General features: G+C 46.5%; 1 long non-coding RNA gene across 1 annotated transcript in view; it reads right to left on the reverse strand.

Annotated features, from left to right (window-relative positions):
* The window catches only part of LOC137347826 (uncharacterized), a 69,751-nt gene extending 51,796 nt beyond the window's left edge, over window positions 1-17,955 (reverse strand). Inside the window, exon 1 of the long non-coding RNA XR_010969024.1 lies at window positions 17,821-17,955. This is a non-coding gene — a long non-coding RNA (uncharacterized lncRNA). The remainder of the gene's footprint in view (window positions 1-17,820) is intronic.
* Window positions 17,956-19,826: the final 1,871 nt, after the last annotated feature.

Raw genomic sequence — 19,826 nt, forward strand, 5'->3', positions numbered from 1 at the left:
CCATCTACCTACACTAGGAAGCAATTTACAATGGCCAATTTACCTATCACCTGCAAGTCTTTGGCGGTGGGAGGAAACCGGAGCACCTGGCGAAAACCCACACGGTCACAGGGAGAACTTGCAAACTCCACACAGGCAGTACCCAGAATTGAACCCGGGTCCCTGGAGCTGTGAGGCTGCGGTGCTAACCATTGTGCCACTGTGCCGCAGAAAAGCCCTCAGAATTTTGAGCACCTTATTTAACCATCTCTGTTCTACTAAAAATAGCCCCAGTTTGTCTACTATCTCCTTAAAATATAAGCCTCTCATCATGATATCAGCTAAGTGAATTTCATAACTTTTCCATGACCTTGATATCCTTCTTAAAGTTGGGCACCAAAAACTAGACACAGTTTTCTATCCATGCCCCAATGAATATAGGCTTAGCAATACTTGTTTGCTATTTTGATCGAACTTTGTTTTTAAAACAGATTTTATCAGTCTGCCCTCCCATTTCTAAAGGATTATAAAGCTCCAAGTCTCTCTTCTCTTCTGCTCCTTTAGATTTTTACCATTTATGTATACTTCCTCATGTTCCCTCATATGCATCAAATATACCTTATATGCACCTTTTGAAAATCTATATGCTCAACATCCACTACATTTCTGCTTTCAATGCATTGTTATTTCCTCAAATAATTCTATTAAACTTGTCAGATGTCATTTACCTTTTCCAAACATGAAAAAAAGAAATAGGTCAAATGAGGAATAAAGATATAAGGGCAAAATTGAAACTAAAAAAGGCATACACTATGAATATATACAACAAAGAAGAAAATCATAAAAGGGAATATGAAAAGGTTAGGAAAGAAATGAAAAAAAAACAACCAGGTAGGCAAAGAGAAGCTACAAAATTAAATTGTCAAGGAATATAAAAAGAAATAATAAAGTATTCTCCTTCTTCTTTGGCCTCCTTGTCGCGAGATACAATGGGTAAGTGCCTAGAGGCGATCAGTTATTTGTGCAGCAGCGCCTGGAGTGGCTATAAAGGCCAATTCTAGAGAGACATAGGCACTGCAGATAAAATTGGTGGTCGGGGCTGTTACACAGTTGGCTCTCTCCTTGCACTTCTGTTTTTTTTCCTGCCAACTACTAAGTCTCTTCGACTCGCCACTCTTTAGCCCCGCCTTTATGGCTGTCCGCCAGCTCTGGCGATCACTGGCAACTGATTCCCACGACTTGTGGTCAATGTCACAGGACTTCATGTCGCGTTTGCAGATGTCTTTAAAGCAGAGACATGGACGGCCGGTGGGTCTGATACCAGTGACGAGCTCGCTGTATAATGTGTCCTTGGGGATCCTGCCATCTTCCATGCGGCTCACATGGCCAAGCCATCTCAAGCACCACTGGCTCAGTAGGGTGTATATGCTGGGGATGTTGGCCGCCTCAAGGACTTCTGCGTTGGAGATATGGTCCTGCCACCTGATGCCAAGGATTCTCCGGAGGCAATGAAGATGGAATGAGTTGAGACGTCGCTCTTGGCTGACATACGTTGTCCAGGCCTCGCGGCCATAGAGCAAGGTACTGAGGACACAGGCTTGAAACACTTTTGTGTTCCATGTCAGTGCGCCATTTTCCCACACCCTCTTGGCCAGTCTGGACATAGCAGCGGACACCTTTCTGCATCGAGAGACAGGTTACTGGTGATAATTAAGCCTAGGTAGGTGAACTCTTGAACCACTTCCAGAGCGTGGTTGCCGATATTGATGGATGGAGCATTTCTGACGTCCTGTCCCATGATGTTTGTTTTCTGGAGGCTGATGGTCAGGCCAAATTCATTGCAGGCAGCCGCAATCCTGTTGATGAGTCTCTGCAGACATTCTTCGGTGTGGGATGTTAATACAGCATCGTCAGCAAAGAGGAGTTCCCTGATGAGGACTTTCCGTACTTTGGACTTCGCTCTTAGACGGGCAAGGTTGAACAACCTGCCACCTGATCTTGTGTGGAGGAAAATTCCTTCTTCTGAAGGCTTGAACGCATGTGAGAGCAGCAGTGAGAAGAAGATCCCAAACAGTGTAGATGCGAGAATATAGCCCTGTTTCATGCCACTCAGGATAGGAAAGGGGTCTGATGAGGCGCTGCTATGCTGAATTGTGCCTTTCATATTGTCGTGGAATGAGGTGATGATACTTAGTAGCTTTGGTGGACATCGATCTTTGCTAGTAGTCTGAAGAGACCACGTCTGCTTATGAGGTCAAAGGCTTTGGTGAGATCTATGAAAGCAGTGTAGAGGGGCATCTGTTGTACACGGCATTTCTCCTGTAGCTGGCGAAGGGAGAACAGCACGTCAATGGTAGATCTCTCTGTTCGAAAGCCGCACTGTGCCTCAGGGTAGACATGCTCCGCCAGCTTCTGGAGTCCGTTTAAAGTGACTCGAGCGAAGACTTTCCCCACTATGCTGAGCAGGGAGATTCCACGGTAGTTGTTGCAGTCACCACGGTCAACTTTGTTCTTATAGAGGGTGATGATATTGGCATCGCGCATGTCCTGTGGTACTGCTCCCTCATCCCAGCACAGGCAAAGCAGTTCATGGAGTGCTCAGAGTATAGCAGGCTTAGCACTCTTGATTATTTCAGGGGTAATGCCGTCCTTTCCAGGGGCTTTTCCACTGGCTAGAGAATCAATGGCATCACTGAGTTCCAATTTTGTTGGCTGTTTGTCCAGCTCATCCATGACTGGCAGAGACTGGCCTGCATTGAGGGCAGTATCAGTGACAACATTTTCCCTGGAGTACAGTTCTAGGTAGTGCTCCACCCAATGGGCCATTTGCTTGCGTTGGTCAGTGATCGTATCCCCTGATTTAGACTTGAGGGGGGCAATCTTCTTGATGGTTGTCCCAAAAGCTCTCTTAATGCCATAATGTTTCCGGTGTCGGAGGCCAGCTGAATACGACTGCATAAGTGTTGCCAGTAGTTATTTGCACAGCATCTGGCTGTTGTTTGTGCAGCGTCTCTGGCTACTTTAAGTGCTATGGATGTTAACTCGCTGGGAGCTTTCTTGTAGTTCAACAGTGCAATGCGCTTAGCGGCTATGACAGGTTCTGACTTTTCAAAGTGAGATTGAAACCAGTCTGCATTCTGCTTCTCACATTTGCCTCAGGTGGTCATTGCTGAGTCATAGATGGCATCTCCGATGTGGGCCCACTTCGTCTCTGCATCCCCTGCAGGAGTGTTTTGAATGGCTTTTTCAAGTGAATTTAGAAACTTATGTAACAGTTGTGGATAAGAAATTCTGTTAGTATTGATATGCGGGTGGCCCTTCTGCTTGGAGTGATGTAGCTTCTTTGGTTTGAGTCTAACTTTGCTGCTCACCAGGGAATGGTCAGTGTCGCAGTCCGCACTGTGGAAGCTGTGTGTGATTTGGACACTGTTTATGGAGGCTCGCCTTGTGATGATGAGGTCCAGCTGGTGCCAATGACGTGATCTTGGGTGTCTCCATGAAACATGGTGACAGGGTTTAGTATGAAAGAAAAAGTTGGTGATGCAGAGGTTGTGATAGGTACACAACTCCAGCAGTCTCTGTCCATCCTCATTCATCCTTCTAATGCCATAGCACCCAAGGCAGGAGGGCCATGAGTCGGCCCCAACCCTGGCATTAAAGTCCCCCATCAGGAACAAATGTTCAAAAAAACAAAAACAAATGAACAAAAAAGAAATAATAAAGTATTCTATAAACACCTAAATAACAAAAGAAAAATCATGATAAGGATAAGGCCACTAAGGGTTACATGTGATAAACTCACAGGTAATAACAGCAAAATGACAAATAATAAATAATTACTACTCTTCGATATTTACCAGGGAGACTAATATGGTGGACATGACACTGGGATAAACCATCAAAAAAGATATAAAGGCATTTAAGATGGAAAGGGCAAAGATAATTGATAAGCTAATCAAACAAAGAGACAATAAAGCCCCTGGTCAAGATGAATTACATCCACGTGTATTAAAAGAAATTAGGGAGGAGATAGCAAAGGTACTATTACATATAAAAATATAAAATGATTAGAAAAGGGGATTGTGCCAGAGGACTGATGGACCACTAACATGATTTCTACATATAAAAGGGAGGTAGAACAAGTCCAGGGAACTATAGACCAATTAGCTTGACATCAGTGATAGGAAAGATAATGGAACCCTTACTCAAAGGTGTAATAGAAAAACATCTAGAAACTGAAAATATAATAAGGAGTAGTCAGCACAGGTCCCAGAAGGGAAGGTCTTGATTGACCAACCTTTGAAAAAGTAACGGACAGAGTAGATAGGAGTAATGCAGTAGGGAATACATTTGGACTTCCAAAAAGCCTTCAATAAGTAGACTTATGACTAAGGTCAGAGCATGTGGAGTCAGGAGGCAAGTAGCAGAATGGACAACAAGCTGGCTGTAAAATAGAAAGTAGAGGCTGATGAATCAATGCTTCTCCATGTTGAACACCAATTAGAAGAAGCACTGAGGGTGGCAAGGGCACAAAATGTACTCTGGGTGGGGGACTTCAATGTCCATCACCAAGAGTGGCTCAGTAGCACTACTACTGACCGAGCTGGCCGAGTCCTAAAGGACGGAGCTGCTAGACTGGGTCTGCGGCAGGTGGTGAGGGAACCAACAAGAGGGAAAAACCTACTTGACCTCGTCCTCACCACTCTACCTGTTGCAGATGCATCTGTCCATGACAGTATTGGTAGGAATGACCACTGAACAATCCATGTGGAGACAAAGTCTCGTCTTCACATTAAGGGTACCCACCATGTGTTGTGTGGCACTACCACCATACTAAATGGGATAGGTTTCGAACAGGTCTAGCAACTCAAAACTGGACATCCATGCGGCTCTGTGGACCATCAGCAGCAGCAGAATTGTATTCAACAACAATCTGTAACCTCATGGCCCGGCATATCCCCCACTCTACCATTACCATCAAGCCAATTGACCAAACCTGGTTCAATGAAGAGTGCAGGAGGGCATGGCAGGAGCAGCACCAGGCATACCTAAAAATGAGGTGTCAGCCTGGTGAAGCTAGAACACAGACTGCTTGCAAGCCAAACAGCAGATGTAGCATGCGATAGACAGAGCTAAGCGATCCCACAACCAACGGATCAGATCTAACTCTGCAGTCCTGTCACATCTAATTGTGAATGGTGGTGGACAATTAAACAACTAACAAGAGGAGGAGGCACCACAAACATTCCCATCCTCAATGATGGGGGAGCCCAGCACATCAGTGCAAAAGACAAGGCTGAACCATTTGCATCCATCTTCAGTCAGAAGTGCCAAGTGGATGATCCATCTCAGCCTCCTCCTGAGGTCCCCAGCATCACAGATGCCAATCTTCAGCCAATCCGATTCACTCCACGTGATATCAAGAAAAGGCTGAAGGCACTGGATACTGCAAAGGATATGGGCCCTGACAACATTCTGGCAATATACTGAAGACTTATGCTCAAGAACTAGCCGTGCCCCTAGCAAAGCTGATCCAGTACAGCTACAACACTGGCATCTATCCAACAATGTGGAAAATTGCCCAGGTATGTTCTGTGCACAAAAAGCAGGACAAATCCAACGCAGCTAATTACCACCCTATCAGTCCACTCCCAACCATCAGCAAAGTGATGGAGGGGGTCAGTGACAGTGCTATCAAGCGGCACTTGTTTAGCAATAACCTGTTCATTGACACTCAGTTTGGGTTCTGCCAGGGCCACTCCTGACCTCATTACACCCTTGGTCCAAACATGGACAAAAGAGCTGAACTCAAGAGGTGAGGTGAGAGTGACTGCCCTTGACATCAAGGCAGCATTTGACTGAGTATGGCATCAATGAGCCCTAGCCAAACTGGTGTCAATGGGAATCGGGGGTGGGGGGGAAACTCTCTGCTGGTTGGAGTCATACCTAGCACAAAGGAAGATGGTTGTGGTTGTTGGAGGCCAATCATCTCAGTCCCAGGACAACACTGCAGGAGTTCCTCAGGGTAGTGTCCTAGGCCCAACCATCTTCAGCTGCTTCATCAATGGCTTTGCTCCATCTTAAAGTCTGTCCACCATCTACAAGGCACAAGTCAGTGTGATGGAATACTCTCCACTTGCCTGGATGGGTGCAGCTCCAACAATACTCAAGAAGCTCGACACCATCCAGGACAAAGCAGCCCACTTGATTGACACCCCATCCATACCCTTAACATTCACTCCCTCACCATCGACGCACTGTGGCAGCAGTGTGTACCATCTACAACGCACTGCAGCCACTCATCAAGGCTCCTTTAACAGCACCTTCCAAACCTGCATCCTCTCCCAACTAGAAGGCCCAAGGGCAGCAGATGCATGGGAACACCACCACCTGCAAGTTTCCCTCCAAGCCACACACCATCCTGACTTGGAACTATATCGCCGTTTCTTCACTGTTGCTGGGTCAAAATTCTGGAACTCCCTTCCTAAAAGCACCGTGGGTGTACCTACACCCCAAGGACTGCAGCAGTTCAAGAAGGCAGCTCACAACCAACTTCTCAAGGGCAATTAAGGATGGGCAATAATTGCAGGCCTAGCCAGCGACGTCCACACCCTATGAAACAAATAAAAAAACAAGTGGCCTGCAGCCAGGACAGGGGGAAAGTGTCGTGCAGGCTTCAGCTCACCAGAGGATGAGGGCATACACGAGTTCTAAAAGAGAACTCAGATGAAGATGGCAATGCGGCAGCGTCCAGGAAAAGGCTGATGGATATATACATAGAAATGCTTGGGGCATTGGCACCAAGAAAGCCTGCATTCACTTTTCAGGAGCATAGAGCACCAACCTTGCACACACCTTTGAGCAGAGCTTGGAGATCATTCTTTCCAACATGGAAGTGGTAGCCAACTCCATTAGCACACTTGAGGACTCAACCATGATGCAGGGTCTGATGGTTGATGACTCAGCTTCCATTGCAGCACAAGTAGAAGCTACCCAATGTCTGAGTGCTGCAATGGAAGCTCAGACCAAAATCATGCAATCTCAGCTTATTACCATGCGAGTTCATCTTGTTGCCATGCAAGCTCAACCTGTTGTCATTACAGCTGTAGATTCCAGTGCTCAAAGGGACTTGCAAGGTCTCACAGCAGTTCAGCAATCTGTCCATCAACACAGAGCTAGGATTGATGAGACACCACCCTGACGGAGTAGCAATGGCACTGTGACACACAAACCTGTTGTCTTTTCTCAGGATGACTGCATTCATCCTCCCATCACTGTTACTGCAGCTGTGCCCTTGTTGTTATCTATCAGCCAGCCTCCCCAGACTGCTGCTACCCATGCCAAGGTAGTGCAATCCAAAACTGGGCCTTCTAGGCCAAAGCTGCATGAGATCGTCCTGCAAGGACATTTACAGTCTCCCCCCACTGAAAGTCAGTAGCCTTCCGTCATCCATACTGCAGCCACTGGAGTAGCACTGTGTAGGAGCACAAGGACAGGCAAAAGCTCATGGAAGACAGGCACTAAGGAAATGCACAAGGATGATTAGTTGAATTTTGTATGGAATATTGAATGGTTTGATTGCTAAAGATGGTTTGGAGTGATTGTTTTATGGTGGGTTTTTTCAGCATTGTGGCCAAGAGGACACTGTTATGGTCAGTAACAAAGGGAAGGGAAGGTAAAGGACGATTGTTGAATGGGAATTGGGTTTGCATTTACTGGTAACAAAGTCGGATGAGTCGATCACGGAGAGCGGATGTGTTGGTTGCCTTGTTCCTTCCTTCTCCTCCTCTTCCTCCTCCTTCTCATTTGCTCATGTACACCTGGTGACCAGGGCTGTGCTCTCACGATGGCAGGATTGTGCAGGATGCAGCAAACCATAACGAATCCTGACATGTGCTCTAAAGGGTACTTCAGGGCTCCTCTAGAGCGGTCTGAGCAGCAGAAACATTACTTAAGCACCCCAATGGCCTACTCAATGACATTTTGTGTGACAGTATGCCTCTCATTATATGCATGCTGCCCACGTGTACATAGGTTGCACACTGAAGTCATGAGCCATGCAGTCAGCCAATAGCCCTTGTCACCCAATAGCCACCCTCTGATCTCTTATGGAGACTCAAATGCGGATGGTACAGCAGACTGGCACAGAATAAAAGCATCATGACTGCTGCCAGGATACTGGGCATTGAACTGCATTGAGTATGGTTGCCATACCAACTGGACATTGAGGGAATGGAAGCCTTTGTGATTACAATACATCACTGAACTTACATGCAGTGCCCACAAAGCGACATCTATGCAATCAGTAGCACTTGCAGCATGGGGAAGCCTATTATCCTGGTGAAACCATGTGTACGTTGCACCTGCTTCTCTCTGGAAGAGAGAATGAAATGTATATCCCTCTCATGAAGGTCAGTGACCTCTCTTATACAACAGTGGACAATGAACTGCAAGATGTTGGAGATGTCGGCTGTCCAAGCCTAGAAGGAACTCAACATGAAATGTTCATGGCTCACCCTGCTCGGAGGCTGCAGGTCTACCTGCAATAAGTGGCAGTGAGCACCTCAGTCATGAAACAGAGACATCACACACACTGTTCATAGCAGAGGTTGAGGTAGGCTCCCTGAAGGGCCTGGATGAATATGGCCTCCTGATGAGACCTTCTCCCCTCCTCCTCCTCCTTCCACTTCGAGCAGCTTGTCCCCCTCTGTAGAAACTCTGCTCATTCTCCCTGTCGTGCTGCAGGTCAAAGGGGATAAAAACTACAGAACCCATGACTGGAGGCAAATGGTATGAGCTGAACTCTTGAGAACCAAGGCCTTCACCACATGCAATAGCATTCCCTGTAGATTTCACCAATTTTAGGTAGGAGTACAAACCTCCAAACACTTCTACGAACTCAGCAATAACCAGTAAAATTCAATCAACAACTAACCTGAAAGTGGTTGATGATCCCTTTAAATAGCACTGGTGGGGGGGGGAGTTGCTGGGGGTGGGGGAGGTGGTCCTTTCTGCTGTTGAATGCATGTTCAGCTGTGCAAGGATAGGAGAGGGCATTAGCTGGAGCATTGAGGTTGAATATGGCACTGCTAGAGTCAACTCAGCATTGCATACGCACTGACATCACAATGGGTTGAATTTTGTGCCCACGATGGGGCACCCGGCACCATGCCAAAAAGGCTGTGGGAATCCCACTTTGGCAAGCTGGAGCTCCAGCACTCCCCCCCCCCCCAAGCATACCCCCATCACTCTGAAGCAATTGGCCCGGTGTCAGGATCACTGACTCTTTAAAGACGGCGATCCCGCCTCCAACAGCTTCCAGCCAATCCCAGGCCAGCAATTCAGCAGTATCGACAGTGCCACTGGGAGCTGTGGCCACGACTGGTATTGAAAGAGGCCTTGGACCCAGGCCTGGCACTGGAGCCCAGATCCAAGGTAGGTGGGTGGGATCGCTAGGGCCAGACCAGCAGGCTGCAGTGAGGTGGGAAAGGTCTGGACAGAATAGGTAGAGAGAAACTGTTCCCAGTGGCAAATGGTGGAGAACCAGAGAACACAGATTTAAGTTGACTGGCAAAAAAACCAATGGTGACATGAAAAGAAACATTTTTACGCAGTGCGTGGTTAAGCTTTGGAATGCACTGCCTGAGAGTGTGCTGGAGGCAGATTCAACCATGACTTTCAAAAGGGGATTGGATCTGAAGAGATAAAATTTGCAGGGCTATGGGGAAAGGGTGGGGGAATGGGGCTAGCTGAGTTGCTCTTGCAGAGAGACGGCACAGACAAGACAAGCCGAATGGCCTCCTTCTGTGCTGTAACCATGCTATGATTCTGTAAGTTATGTCATATCTCTCTTTTGAGCTTCATTTTAACTTTAATTTCTTACTCATCCAAGAGTTCCAGCTTTTCATGCACTCCTTTTACTTGTGTTCGAATATGACCCTTTTGTTGTTTTGAACCATGATATTTAAGTACATTTTTTGCTGGTTTGACCATGGGAAGTGTCAAGATTGGCATGAGATACAGTCTTTTGCAAGACAAGGAAAAACCAGCATATATTTTTTCAGTGAATATTATCTGAAATATTAGACTTTCTAAAGATTATTTTTATATAAAAATGCCTACAATAACCATATATTTGTTGAACATCCCAAAGCTTTGTTTACTGTTTACAGTGATGAATCACTGGAATCTGTATGCTGCGCATCGTAGACACAAAGTTAGCTTCCTTGAAGTTAAAATGCTGTGTGCTCTGCAGTGCTTGTAAACTGAAGCAGATGTCTAAAGGTTTGTGCAGCTGCAATGCCTCTAGTTGAAATTGTAAGTCACCCAAAGAGATTATAGGTTTCCAATATTTTCCCCTGTAATGTTTATTTACTCTGTGGTTCTCAAATGAAATTCTAGTATTTAAAAATCATAGATCTCTACTGCATTTTCAAGCTATTTATGTAATAATTGTATATAGTTACAGTCATACCCCAGGTCTAAGAAAATATTTAAATGCTATTTATAGCATCTCAATAAGACAAGCTAAATATTATGTTTTGTAATGAGTCCAATTACAATGAAATAACTCATATATAGTTTGCCAGCTTGGTGAAAGAACTTCCCTTCCCATCAGCCAGTTGATTTGTTTTCTCTTCTGTTTATAATTCACCTGACATGAGGAGATGCTTTTGATAGTAGACGCGTACTATTCTGAGCAGCCCTTAACAAACAAAATGCTGGAATTTAAAAAAAAAGAGAAATCCTATACCATAGCACAGATTGAATATAAGCTAATTTATACCCAATGGTCACTTTTGCCTGCTGAATGTAATTTGCAAGTGGCCAAATTGGATGTTCGAACTGATAAAAGAGAATCTTTCCACTCTCTAGCTAATGACTAATAATGCTGTAAACTTTTCATCTACTGTATAACCTCGTCGTAAAATAGCTCCCAGGAATGACCAAACTTGATTAGAAGCAGCCCAGTTAATCATTCTGGAAGTTGCTCATTAAATGATAATACTCAGCAAAAGTTAGCAATTTTCCCAATGCCTACAATAAAGAGGTTGTCAATTAGACAAGAACTGAATTTGATCATAGCTATATCAACTACATTTTGTTTATTTTATTAGATGTTTGCAGTACAATAAGAAAGTGCAAGGATAACTTTCACGGTGTAATGGTGCAGGCTCTATTTGAGTCTACAACAGAAAAACAGTATGTAGTTGCAACACTTAAAAAATAATGTATGTTTTATTATAATTATATACAGTTTGAGACTAAACCAGTCTGTTTGCAATCGTGGTGTCATATTGACTCCAACATCAGCTTCCAACGATATATTTGTGCCATCACTAAGACCGCCTATTCCCACCTCCGTAACATTTCCCGCATTTGCCCTGCCTCAGCTCATCTGCTGCTGAAACCCTCATTTATTCCTTTATTACCTCTAGACTTGACTATTCCAATGCACTCCTGGCTGGTCTCCCACATTCTACCCTCCGTAAACTCGAGCTCATCCAAAACTCTGCTGCCCGTGTCTGAACTCACACCAAATCCCATTCACCTATCACCCCCGTGCTACTGACTGACACTGGCTCACGGTCAAGCAACATCATGATTTTAAAATTCTCATCCTTGTTTTTAAATCACTCCATGGCGTCGTCCCTCCCTATCTCTGTTATCTCCTTCAGCCCCACCACCTTCTCGACTTCTCTAATTCTGGATTCTTGAACATTCCTGATTTTAATGGCTCCACCACGGAAATCTCTTGCTGATTACCACCTACCACCACCCAACCGCACCACCTCCCCTCACCCGCCCCCCCGCCTTAACTGATGAGTCAGTACTCCTCCATGTTGAACAGCACTTGGAGGAAGCACTGAGGGTGGCAAGGGCACAGAATGTACTCTGGGTGGGGCACTTCAGTGTCTAAAGCCAAGAGTGGCTCAGTAGCACCACTACTGACTGAGCTGGCCGAGTCCTAAAGGACATAGCTGCTAGACTGGGTCTGCAGCAGGTGGTGAGGGAGCCAACAAGAGGGAAAACATCAATACGAAGTCAATAAAAAGGAATGAAACAGGACGGACTACCCGGCATCGATCTAGGCACCGGAAACGACAACGGCAGACCCAGCCCTGTCGACCCTGCAAAGTCCTCCTTACTAACATCTGGGGGCTTGTGCCAAAGTTGGGAGAGCTGTCCCACAGACTAGTCAAGCAACAGCCTGACATAGTCATACTCATGGAATCATACCTTACAGACAATGTCCCAGACACTGACATCACCATCCCTGGGTATGTCCTGTCCCAAAGGCAGGACAGACCCACCAGAGGTGGTGGCACAGTGGTATACAGTAGGGAGGGAGTTGCTCTGGGAGTCCTCAACATCAACTCCGGACCCCATGAAGTCTCATGGCATCAGGTCAAACATGGGCAAGGTAACCTCCTACTGATTACCACCTACCGCCCTCCCTCAGCTGATGACTCAGTACTCCACCATGTTGAACACCACTTGGAGGAAGCACTGAGGGTGGCAAGGGCACAAGATGTACTCTGGGTGGGGGACTTCAATGTCCATCACCAAGAGTGGCTCGCTAGCACCACTATTGACCGAGCTGGCCGAGTCCTAAAGGACATAGCTGCTAGACTGGGTCTGCGGCAGGTGGTGGGGGAACCAACACGAGGAAAAAACATACTTGACCTTGTCCTCACCAATCTGCCTGCTGCAGATGCTTCTGTCCATGACTATTGGTAGGAATGATCACCCCACAGTATTTGTGGAGACAAAGTCCCGCCTTCACATTGAGGATACCATCCATCTTGTTGTGTGGCACTATCACCGTGCTAAATGGGATAGATTTCGAACAGATCTAGTTCTAGCAATGCAAAACTGGGCATCCATGAGGCACTGTGGGCCATCAGCAGCAGCAAAATTGTACTCAACCACAATCTGTAACCTCATGGCCCTGCATATCCCCCACTCTACCATTGCCATCAAGCCAGGAGACCAACCCTGGTTCAATGAAGAGTGCAGGAGGGCATGCCAGGAGCAGCACCAGGCATACCTCAAAATGAGATGTCAACCTGGTGAAGCTACAACACAGGACGATCTGCGTGCCAAACTGCGTAAGCAGCATGCGATAGACAGAGCTAAACGATCCCATAACCAACGGTTCAGATCTAAGTTCTGCATTCCTGCCAGATCCAGCCGTGAATGGTGGTGGACAATTAAACAATTAACTGGAGGAGGTGGCTCCACAAATATCCCCATCCTCAATGATGGGGCAGCACAGCACATCAGTGCGAAAGATAAAGCTGAAGCATTTGCAACAATCTTCAGCCAGAAGTGCCGAGTTGATGATCCATCTCGGCCTCTTCCTGAAGTCCCCAGCATCACACATGCCAGTCTTCAGCCAATTCGATTCACTCCGCGTGATATCAAGGAACGACTGAAGGCACTGGATACTGCAAAAGCTATGGGCCCGGACAATATTCCAACAGTAGTACTGAAGACCTGTGCTACAGAACTTGCCGCACCCCTAGCCAAGCTGTTCCAGTACAGCGACAACACTGGTATCTACCCTGCAATGTAGAAAATTGCCCAGGTATATCCTGTACACAAAAAGCAGGACAAGTCCAACCCGGCCAATTACCGCCCCATCAGGCTACTCTCAATCATCAGTAAAGTGATGGAAGGTGTCATCAAGAGTGCCATCAAGCGGCACTTGCTTAGCAATAACCTGCTCAGTGACGCTCAGTTTGGGTTCCGCCAGGGCCACTCAGCTCCTGATTCATTACAGCCTTGGTCCAAACATGGACAAAAGGGTTGAACTCAAGAGGTGACGTGAGAGTGACTGCCCTTGACATCAGGCAGCATTTGACCGAGTATGGAATCAAGGAGCCCTAGCAAAACTGAGGTCAATGGGAATCAGGGGGAAAACCCTCCGCTGGCTGGAGACATACCTAGCGCAAAGGAAGATGGTTGTTGGAGGTCAATCATCTGAGCTCCAGGACATCACTGCAGGAGTTCCTCAGGGTGGTGTCCTAGGCCCAATCATCTTCAGCTGCTTCATCAATGACCTTCCTTCAATCATAAGGTCAAAAGTGGGGATGTTCGGTGATGATTGCACAATGTTCAGCACCATTCGTGACTTCTCAGATACTGAAGCAGTCCGTGTAGCAATGCAGCAAGACCTGGACAATATCCAGGCTTGGGCTGATAAGTGGCAGGAAACATTCGCGCCACACAAGTACCAGGCAATGACCATCTCCAACAAGAGATAATCTAACCATCTCCCTTTGACATTCAACAGCATTACCATCGCTGAATCCCCCACTATCAACATCCTAGGGGCTACCATTGACCAGAAACTGAACTGGAGTAGTCTTATAAATACTGTGGCTACAAGAGCAGGTCAGAGGCTAGGAATCCTGAGGCGGGTAACTCACCTCCTGACTCCCCAAAGCCTGTCCACCATCTACAAGGCACAAGTCAGGAGTGTGATGGAATACTCTCCACTTGCCTGGATGGGTGCAGCTCCAACAACACTCAAGAAGCTCAACACCATCCAAGACAAAGCAGCTCGCTTGATTGGCACCCCATCGACAAACATTCACTCCCTCTACCACCGACGCACAGTGGCAGCAGTGTGTACCAACTACAAGATGCACTGCAGCAATGCACCAAGGCTCCTTAGACAGCACCTTCCAAACCCACGACCTCTACCAACTAGAAGGACAAGGGCAACAAATACATGGGAACACCACCACCTGCAAGTTCCCCTCCAAGTCACACACCATCCTGACTTGGAACTATATCGCCGTTCCTTCACTGTCGCTGGGTCAAAATCCTGGAACTCCCTTCCTAACAGCACTGTGGGTATACCTACCCCAAAAGGACTGCAGCGGTTCAAGAAGGCAGCTCACCACCACCTTCTCAAGGGTAATTAGGGATGGGCACTAAATGCTGGCCTGGCCAGCGTCACCCACATCCCATGAATGAATAAAAAAAAACTGTCCTCACCGATCTACGTGTCGCCAATGAAGCTGTCCATGACAGTCTTGGTAGGAGTGACCACCGCACAGTCCTTTTTGAGACAAAGTCTCATCTTCACATTGTCTCCATCGTGTTGTGTGGATTTAGCACTGTGCTAAATGGGATAGATTTCGAACAGACCTAGCAACTCAAAACTCGGCATCTAGGAGGTCCTGTGGACCATCAGCAGCAGCAGATTTGTATTCAACCACAATCTGTAACCTCATAACCCCACATATCCCCCATTCTACCATTACCATCAAGCCAGGGGATTAATCCTAGTTCAATAAAGAGTGCAGGAGGGCACCAGGCATATTTAAAAATGTGATGTCAAGCTGGTGAAGCTACAGCCCAGCAGTGCATCCATGCCCAACAATGATGGGAGCATGCGATAGACAGAGCTCAGGGATCCCATAACCAATGGATCAGTCCTGCCACATCCAGTCGTGAATGGTGGTGGACAATTAAACAACTAACAGGAGAAGGAGGCTTCACAAATATCCCTATCCTCAATGATGGGGGAGTGCAAAAGACAAGGCTGAAGTATTTGCATCCATCTTCACTCCACATGATATCAAGAAAAGGCTGAAGACACTGGATACTGTAAGCGCTATTCTGGCAATAGTACTGAAGACTTGTGCTCCAGAACTAGCTATGCCCCTAGTCAAGCTGTTCCAGCACGGCTACAACACTGGCATCTACCCGGCAATGTGACAAATTGCCCAGGTTTGTCCTATCCACAAAAAGCAGGACAAATCCAATCTGGCCAATTAGTGTCCCATCAGTCTCCTCTTGATTGTCAGCAAAGTGATGGAAGGTGACGTCGACAGTGCTAACAATTGGCACTTATTCAGCAATAACCTGCTCACTGATGCTCAGTTTGGGTTCTGCCAGGGCCACTCATTCCTGACCTCATTACACCCTTGGTCCAAACATGGACAAAAAAGCTGAACCCAAGAGGTGAAGTGAGAGTGACTGCCCTTGACATCAAGGCAGCATTTGACTGAGTATGGCATCAAGGAGTCGTAGCAAAACTGAATTCATTGGGAATCAGGGAGAACACTCTCGGTTGGAGTAATACCTAGCACAAAGGAAAATGGTTGTGCCTGTTGGAGGGAAATCATCTCAGTCCCAGGACATCACTGCAGAAGTTCCTCAGGGTAGTGTCCTAGGCCCAACCATCTTAATCTGCTTCATCAATGACCTTCCCTCCATCATGTCAGAAGGGGGAAGTACGTTGAAGATTGTATGATTTTCAGCACCAGTCGCAACTCCTCAGATACTGAAGCAGTCCATGTCCATATGCAGCAAGACCTGAACAACATTCAGACTTGAGTTGATAAGTGGGAAGTTACATTTGTGCCACACAAGTGCCCGGCAATGACCGTCTCCACAAGAGAGAATCTAACCATCTCCCCTTAAGGTTAAATGGCATTACCATCGCTGAAAACTCCACTATCAACATCCTGGGGGTTACCATTGAACAGAAGTTGAACTGGACCAGCCATATAAGTACTGTGGCTACAAGAGCAGGTCAGAGGCTGGGAATTTTGCAGTGAGTAACTCACCTCCTGATTCCCAAAGCTTGTCCACCATCTACGAGGCACAGGTTAGGAGTGTGATGGAATACTCTACACTTGCCTAGATGAATGTAGCTCCAACAACACTCAAGAAGGTCGACACCAACCAGGACAAAGTAGCCTGCTTGATTGGCACCCTATTCACCACCTTCAACATTCACTCCCTTCACCACCAATGCACAATGGCAGCAGTGTATACCATCTGCAAGACACACTGCAGCAACTCACCAAGGCTCCTTTGACAGCGCCTTCCAAACCCGCGACCTCTACCATCTAGAAGGACAAGGGCAGCAAATGCATGGGAACACCACCACCTGCAGGTTCCCCTCCAAGCCACACACCATTCTGATTTGGAACTATATCGCCGTTCCTTCACTGTCGCTGGGTCAAAATCCTGGAACTCCCTTCCTAAAAGTACTGTGGGTGTATCTACACCACATAGACTGCAGCAGTTCAAGAAGGCAGCTCACAACCACCTTCTCAAGGGCAATTAGGAATGGGCAACAATGAATACTGGCCTAGCCAGCGACACTGAAATCCCGTGAAGGAATGAAAAAGAATTGGTGGCCATGCGTTCAGTTTACTAGGCCCTAAGCTCTGATATACCTTCCTTACACCTCTCCACCTCACTACCTCATTTCCTCCTTTAAGACACTCCTTAAAACCTACCTCTTTGACCAAGCTTTTGGTCATCTGACCTCATATCGCCTGAAGTGGCTCACTGTCATATTTTGTTTTATAATGCATTGGGATGTTCTATTATGCTCAAGGTCCTATACAAATATAAGTTGCTGCTGTTGTTGTTGTATATAAGTGCTGAATCTTATCTCCACTGATCTGACCATCTGTTTGTCTGCTCACTAACTTGTCTGTGCTGAAATTTACATACAGGTTTATGTAAATACTTTCCAGTCCTTAAGCAACATGCCAGCCCTTCAGGCAGTATATTGTCCTGAGTGCAGCCTGATGAGATTGAAGTTCAAACAGCAGACAAATGTCAGAAATAACAGTCCCAAGTATAGACAAGGAATTCACCCCATATTCCATAAGCACTAGAAAATCCTGTGAGACACATAGCACAAAATCCACCTAGCCCCAAGTTAGCTTAGTACAGCTACACTCACTTCAAACACTGATGCTCTGACATCCATATTTCAGTGATTAATTCATTACTTCATTGGGTGTTGCATGATTAGTCACAGAACAAGGGGCAGCAATGAAAAGATGTGAACAGTCTTGCCTTCTTTCCCACTGTAACGTGAGAACTCCTTCTCCCCCAGTCCCTTTGATACTCGCTATAGTTGATCCATGGCAATTTTTGGGAAATTCTTTGCTCGGTCTTGTGGTCTGCTTTCTGCAAATGTCATATCTAACGTTGACTGTTCTGGCAGAGTGAGAGAGAAACTTCTTCTCTTTGTTTTTGAGGAAGTTGGAGTCAGCTACCAGAGGCAAGTTCTGAATGGAAGGGAGGTATCAAAATAAAATGAGGGAATTGTTTGCTATAATATTAATATCCTCCCAGCAAACTCAATTAATTAATACCTATTTAATAATTTATTAATTAAATTAAATTGTTCACTATTCCAAGATCATCTGGATTGCAAAGCTAACCCTCTGCTTCTTTTCTGTACTGCAAACCATCTTCTTAAACCCCTCTCCTCTGACCCCTCCAACTTCACGGCCAATAAGTACGAGGAGCTCATGGACTTCTTTGTCGCTTAGATTGAGACCATCCACTGTTGCTAAATTATCAGACTGCTTATCCAACATCCAGTACTGGATGAGCAGAAATTTCCTCCAGTTAAATATTGGGAAGATCAAAGCCATTGTCTTCAATCCCTGCGACAAACTCCATTCCCTAGCAACAGACTCCGTCCCTCTCCCTGGCAACTGTCTCAGGCTGAACCAGATGTTTTGCAACATTGGTAACATATTTGACCCCAAATGAGCTTCCAACCTCATATCCGTGCCATCACTAAGACCGGCTATCTCCACTTCTGTAACATCGCCCGACTCTACCCCGCCTCATGTGCTGCTGAAACCCTCATCCATGCCTTTGTTACCTTTACATTTGACTTTTCCAATGTACTCTTGGTCGGCTGCTTCCATCTTACCCTCCGTAAACTTGGGGTGGTATTTTATGTGGCCTGTAAAAGCAGGAAATATGACGGGCAGAGTGACTAAATAAGGCAGGAGTCGAAATTTCTTTTTCTCAATGGCAGGTTAAGAATCAGAGATTCAATCAGTGATGTCTTTGTGCGGGTCGTTCCTCATGCCGCCCTATGGCAGGTTCCAACTTTTAATATATTTGCATGCAATGAATATTCATTAGTTTATAATTCATTACAATTAAGTCCTAACTTCCAGATTAACTGAGGGGTGTACAGGAATCTAGTGGCATCTTCTTCACGACTGTTTCAAGGTGGCATTTATTAGTTGTGTTTGTGTAGCTGTGCCTGAGGTCAGTGATTTAGTTTGTTGAACTCAGTGGCACAAGCAAGAGCAACAAGAGAATGGTAGTTTGGCTGGAGGCATGAGAATGGTAAGAGCGGAACAGGGGTGGGTGGGGGTTTGGGTTTGGTTTTGGGTGAACAGAGGAGTGGCAGAGGGATCTAATGGAAGACAGAGAGAGGGTTAAGTGAATGGCGGAGTGAAGTGGGAAGGGCCTGGCATCCTGGGTGGGGGGTGGTGTGCAGTCAGTCAAGGGAGGGGAAATGAGGAGTCTAAATGGAGGGGTTAATAGTGTTCACAGTGGGGTCCTGTGGGTCAAACTCAGGGTTGACTGGCAGAGGGAACGATCACAGTTACAGGAGGGAGTTAAATTCAGTAGGGGGGCAGGTCCAGTCTGAGGTTGGGGTAATCAAAGGTCTCGTAGGGCGGGTCAGGGGATCTAACAAGTACTTGAAGGATAATGTGGGGAGGGTATAGGATCAGAGGGAGCATGTTGATGGGGACGGGTGTCAGCTCAGGGAAAAGAGAAGGCATATCCAATTGGACGGTGACAGGGTCCAGGGTAATGGGATTTGGTTGAAGGGTGAAAGAGGGAAGGCGCAAGGTGATGGTGGGAGGGTTAGTTGTGATGGGTACAAGCATGAGGGTGACAGGAGGAGGATGGAAGGTCCCAGCCTTGTGCTGGAAACTCTCACGCACTATATTTTCACAGTATCTCGAGATGCATGTAGGGCTGCAAGGATAGCAGGTCAGAGTGGGAGGAGACCAGAGTGGGGTGGGTGGAGTTGTGTGGGT

This window comes from Heterodontus francisci, chromosome 2 (genome assembly GCF_036365525.1).
Source record: "Heterodontus francisci isolate sHetFra1 chromosome 2, sHetFra1.hap1, whole genome shotgun sequence".
Classification (NCBI taxonomy): Eukaryota; Metazoa; Chordata; class Chondrichthyes; order Heterodontiformes; family Heterodontidae; genus Heterodontus; species Heterodontus francisci.